Source organism: Populus alba, chromosome 19, assembly GCF_005239225.2.
Source record: "Populus alba chromosome 19, ASM523922v2, whole genome shotgun sequence".
NCBI lineage: Eukaryota > Viridiplantae > Streptophyta > Magnoliopsida > Malpighiales > Salicaceae > Populus > Populus alba.
This window is the reverse complement of record NC_133302.1, coordinates 9,217,628-9,223,767: the sequence shown is the minus strand read 5'-3', so window position 1 is coordinate 9,223,767 and position 6,140 is coordinate 9,217,628. Positions and strand designations below refer to the sequence as shown.

The 6,140-nt window shown below is 37.0% G+C and overlaps 1 pseudogene; it reads left to right on the top strand.

Moving 5' to 3' along the window:
• The first annotated feature begins 390 nt into the window (after positions 1–390).
• LOC118036537 (uncharacterized) lies at positions 391–5,682 on the top strand (annotated as a pseudogene).
• The last annotated feature ends 458 nt before the right edge of the window (positions 5,683–6,140 follow it).

Here is a 6,140-nt window from a genome sequence, read left to right as displayed (position 1 = left end):
ATGAACACATAAATTCAAATGCAAAGCCCTTTTTTATGCTTAATAATTTTTGTATTGAATAAAAAAGAGAGAGAGAGAAAAGAAGAAGAAGGAATGAGAGTCTGGCCAAATTAATAATAGGAGTTCAATAGTTTACTCATACGAAATGATACCAAAGGAATTTATGTGTCTGAGACAGTACAGAGATTCTTCTGATTCATCTCCTTTAGTCTTCCAACTGTATAAATTACATGCACTCCGTGACATCACGTGTCCGAAATCCAACCTTGTAATAGACAAGAATTTACAGGCGCTATTTTCTCAAAAAAAAAAAAAAAAAAACCCACCCCACCACCCCACTAATATTAATTAATAATTATCATTAGTAAATAATCTTATGTACAAAGTATTTATATTTTATTTTATATAGTAGTAATCAACGAAGAAAAAAGATAGCATAGAAAGAGTGTTATGCCTATCCATTTCAAAGCTCCAACCTTTTGCTTTCCCTTTTGTCTCATTTCACCACAAAGTGAATATTTTATACGAACAACCTCATTGCTCTCCTATTATCAAAGACTCAAAACCCTTAGGGTTTCGTTTTTGTTTCTTCATTTCTTTCATCAAATTTTGTTTCTTTTCGGCATTTTGAGGTACTTTGTTTCTTGACCCTTGTTTTATTATATGTAAATGGTGTTCTTTTGTTTTGTTTTTTTGATTTTTTTTTCTTTTTCATTTTTGTTGGAAATTTGAAAAGGGTTGGTGGGCTTAATTTTTTTCTGGGTGTGCATTACTTATTTTCATGTTAATTGGGTTGTTTTAATTAATGCTTGATTTTGCGCTACTTTTTAAGCGTACAAATATCTTTTGGGGGGGTCAAGTTTAGTTTTGGTTAGAATTAAATGCTTGGAAGATTTGATTTGATTTGTGCGAGGCTGTTATGGTGTCAGCTTCTCTATTATTATTACTTTTGCTGCAAATAGAAGGTAATTATTTAGGCACTATTTGTTAAGTGTGGTTGATGTAAAGCAATATCATTTTTGCTTATAAGCTGAAAATATGATTTTGGATTTTGGATTTAGTTATCATGGAATGGTTGTCATGGTGTCTTGTATTTTACTATGATTTTGTATAGTGGCCTTTACAATGCATTATTTATAGATCAGGTTTTGTAGTCATTTACGCCTCTGAAGAGTATTTGAATGAAACCTGGAAAAACTTTAAAAATGTTTGCATGGCGTGAAAAGTTGAATTGACAAAAAATAAATTCAATATGAGGTGAAGTTTTTCAATGGGACTTTCAAATTAAGTTTGCATTTAAGTTAGTTCCAGAAATAAAGAAACCCAAGTCTTTCTTTGTTGATGTCATTGACTGTGTGCTACCAGTGGTTTTCTCTGGCTCAAGTAATATGCTTTTTATGATTCATTATTTTTTGATGATTATTTTGTAGAATATGTGTGATGATTATTTTGTTCTTGAACCTATTATATTGGTTCAGATGTTAAACTGGTGCAATTGGATAAATGCAGTGGAGAAGGGCAGGCTTCAGGTGGAGCTTGGTTTTGGAAAGGATCATATTTGTTCAGCAATTTGCTAAGCATGCTGAAGTTTTGAAGAATCGCCCTTGTATAATAAGTCGATTTAGAATGGAAATTTGATATGCCTCCTATGAAGGGTTCAGTATACTGGGTGGCTGCTGCCTTCAATGATTTCTGTCTTCATCGTATACTGTGATCCTTTTTTGCAACATTTAGAGATAGTTTTGCCATTATATCCAACTTAGTATCTAACTTTGGCCATGTGGACCTTCATTCGCCCATAAGTATATTTAACTGGATCACAAACAACCTTACTGTGCCAATAGAAATAGCTAACACGGGTGCGCTTTGTTGTGTGGCCGCTGGGCCACAGGGAGCGAAGTCACCTGCCACTGGTAGGGACTCTTCCAATAATCATGGCGAACCACATTGGCAAATTAACTCTAGTTTCTCGCCTCCTCCATTGAGGATGTGGGATTGCAGGTTACGGTCAGATGGTTTATCACATGGCTCTCGTGCAGTTCGTGGTTCTTCAATGTCCTCAAATAGTAGGGGAAGCAGAAGCTGGGTAGGAAGTGAACAGTATACCAACCATCATCATTCTGTGTCTGATGGTGCACTCCCTTATTCTGACAGCCCACCTGATATTGTTCAGGAGCCTCGATGGACATCACCTATGCGAAAATTTAATCTTGGTGAGCGTGCTGCCTCTATTGCTGGAGGTAATCTTAATATAATCATTCTCTAATATTAGATTCATGGTGATCTGATTTTTTGTCTGTTAATATACCTGTCATGACAAGGGCAAGTCCTGTTTAGAGGTTCTGTATATTGATGGAACTGTGTGATATGAGGTTTTTCTCTTGTTCCTTTTCATATATTTGTGTATGTGGTCAAGCTGTTTCTCACCTTTTCCATCATTTAAGGGATTCTTAAAATCACAATTGAAAGATTTTCTGACATTAGTCAGCTAAGAATAGGTAATTGTAATTTTAATTATTATATTTGGTGAATCAGGTATAAACTAACAGAATATCCTAATTACATAAAAGATCTGCATTGATTAGGTCATTTCTCATTTGAATGCCATTTGTTCTCGCGTGCTGAAAATGTGCTGAATGTTTTGTTTGTTTTCTGGAAAATTTATCAGAGGCTGTGTCCTGTCCAATTCTGTTTTTAGGTTACCTATCTTTTCCCGCAGGGTTTCCATTTTCTTGTTTGTCTTATTACTCATATTCTAAATCTAATATTCATCTCTATACATTGTCTTATTACACCATTTTGCATTTCTAATTTTATGTCCGCAGCCTTATGAGTGACCGGCAACATGAGCTGCATATTAAAAATGTTTATGGATAATGGTGTCATTGTAATTTGATAGTTTGAACTGTAGTAGTTTCTAAAACTATTACTGCTCTGTGGGCTTTTTTTTATTATTATTCTTGGGACAAAAAACTTCATAAAAAATGCCCATTTGATACTCCCATTTTGGAGAGGCAATGCTGAGAAAGGGCATAGTCAGGTTCTCAGCAAAGATTGACTATACTTCATATGACTTTTTCATAGTCAATTGACCATGTATGAGGTGACTTGGCAGCATGCCGGTCTGGACAGTTATACTTGTAATGATGGAGAAAAATCAACAATGTCTCTGAATGTCAAGGAGATTGCTGAGATCTAGAATGAATATTGGGTTGGAAACTATGTTGAGTAAGATGTTAGCATCCTGAACATGTTGCTGAAAATAATGCAAGATTATACAGAAAACGCACCTTAGAGTGGAAACCAGCAAAATATTGCAATCAGCATAATGAGAAATTGTCAATATCTATAAATCCACCAGCTTTGCAGTTTTCGTCCTCCTTGCAGTTCCTTTTCAAGCTAGTCATTGGTTAATGAATATTAAATATGCTTTTGAGCTTCATATGAACTCTCTTGCAATCTTTATGGTTCCCATCTTCCTTTTCTTTTGAGTATATTTTACTTTTTTCTCTTCTGATCATGATTTACAGTCAAGTAAATTATCACTTTTACTCAACTGAAAGAAAGAAGTGAAAAAAGAGGAACTCGAAATTTGTAGACAAGTTAATTAGCTCATGTACTAATTATACTTTACATAGAATGAAACAAGGCCTTCCTATCACCCTCCATTCTTTATGCTCAATATGGCAATCACAGTTGGTTGATAACTATCTCTAGTGCTTCATATATATTAAATATGTGCCTTTGCATAAGCCAAAAATGATGGACTGGAAATTTAGAATATTATGTAGTATTTTCATGAAAACAAAAACTTAAAGAAGCAAAATCCAAGATTATATTTTGCTGGTGGATTTAGATCACACAAGAGAATTTTCCTAAGGCTTCTTTTGTATGTAGTATCAGGCGATTGAAAATAATTAGGGGAAATTGTATATTAACTTCATTGATGGTGGATTTAGATCACACAAGAGAATTGTCATATAATACTTATTTTGCCTGTAAAATTAGGAATATGAAAAGTCTTCTTTTGTATGTAAAATCAGTAATTCATCTCTTCTTGGTGGATTTAAGATTGCACAAGATAAATGTTTCATTTAAGGCTTCTTTGGTATGTAAATCATCTATGCATGCATGTCTGCAAGCGCATGTTTTGTATTACTTGTAGCTTTTTGGTAGTTGTTTTTTAGTCCTATGTCACTCCAATTCTTAATAAAATCCAGCAGTATTGCATAACCTACTGGTTCTGTGCTAGATATCTGGATGAGTTTATTATTTACTGCTTTACGTGGTTGTCGTTTTAACATATTTTCAATTGCCAGGATCAAGATCCCAGCCCACTTGCCTTCCATGCTCCACTGAGGTGACTTTTATTGCTAGTCTTTGGGTTTCTTAGCACTGGCTGAAAAGGTTCTATTAAGTGACATTTCCTTCTCTGTTTTTTTCATGTTTCAGAGAAGATTTGCTGTTAGAGCAAGTGTGACATCCCCTGATTTTGGGTCTCCATCCTCACTTTCAGACTCCAGCCATTGGGAATCAACTAGCAAGCGGCCATATGCTTTCTCCAATCGCAACATTTCAACCCGACGCTTGTATATGTCAAAAACTGTCTACCCGCTAGTATTCCGCAACCCTGTGTCAGATTGTGAAACCTTTGGGGATGCAGATAACAGCAGTATTGGTAGGTTAACATCGCGTGAGGAACGGATATCACCATCTCATTGGCCCGATAACAGTTCAAGTGTTGAGTATAAGTTCCATAAAACCTCACTGAACTTCAAAAGTTGGAGATTTCACCAGACCCCAGTGCAAGCTCTAGAAGAGAGGGTTTTAGATGGAGCAGTGCAAGCAGTTATGATCTGGGAATTGATGGAGAAAGGTTTGACATAGCAGAGCACATGGATATGGAGAGTCTGAGGTCACCTTGTGGTCCCGTAGTGGAACAAAAGTGTGGAGTCTGTGGAAAACTTATGTGGCAAAAGTCCCCTGGAGTTCACATCGAATCATGAGAGGTGGTGACATGCCAACTGCTGGGGTATTACCCTGTAGCCATGTTTTCCATGCTGAATGTTTGGAACAAGTCACTCCGAAGACCCAGATTCATGACCCTCCTTGCCCTTGTGCTTGAAAACTATAGGATCAATTGAAGAGTCCCACCAGTTTCAGAGCCCTTGCAGATGGCCCTAAGATCCGTACGGAGAAGCAGGGGGGTGGTGATATCTGAGGTCCAGGGTAGTCACAGTAATACGGAAGCCTCTCATCATATCAAGGACAGATTGAGGAGAAATTGGCCTCAGGCAGTGTCGCGACAGAATGACAATGGCTCTTCAATAACAAGTCGTCTTAGAAGGCACTTTATGTTCAAGGGGAAGTCTGGTAAAGAACTTCTCAACACCAAGGTGCTCCAGGGGATTGGTTCATCTTCTAGCCAAAAACCAGCTTGACACAAAAGGTCCATCGAGTAGCTTGTGTACGTAATTTACTTGCAATTAGATTTGAAGATTTAGATGTTTGATGAGTTATTCATGATGCCTTCTCAACGTGCTTGGGTTCATTTTTCATGACATTGGTAAGAACCCCTGCATGTTTTTGTTATTTATACATATGCCGTGGCAAATTGAAATATTGGGCCATCTCTTATCAGTTATGGCTATCCATGGAGGTCCTTTTATACCTTGATTTTCATTTTTCAAGTTATTATTAAGCAATGTTGCATACTGTTTTAGAGACTAGAGCATTTTAATTAGCATGGCCCCCCTACTGATGGAAGTCTCAAGTGTCATGGATCGCATTAGCATGCAATGATTTCGACAATCAAAATGAGCCGAGGACGGAGTCCGCTTGCATGGCTATGTTGGTGCTGAACTGGAGTGAAGTGCGAGCATCGGACACGGTAGCTCGTTGGTTGCTGCCTTGGGAATGTGCATGCAAGAGGTAAAAATCATTTAAATTGATCAATATTTGTGCCAAGGTTGCCAGTTACATCTATGGACAAATTTTTCCTTCAAGCAGGTGGGCTTGAACATATGGTGATGGTGCACATCTACTTCTTTTTTTCCCTTTTCTTCTTTTGTGTTGAGTGCTTATCTATTTCAATGCATGCCCCTTCAAAAGTATAGGAGCAAGCTGTCTTCAACTCTGAG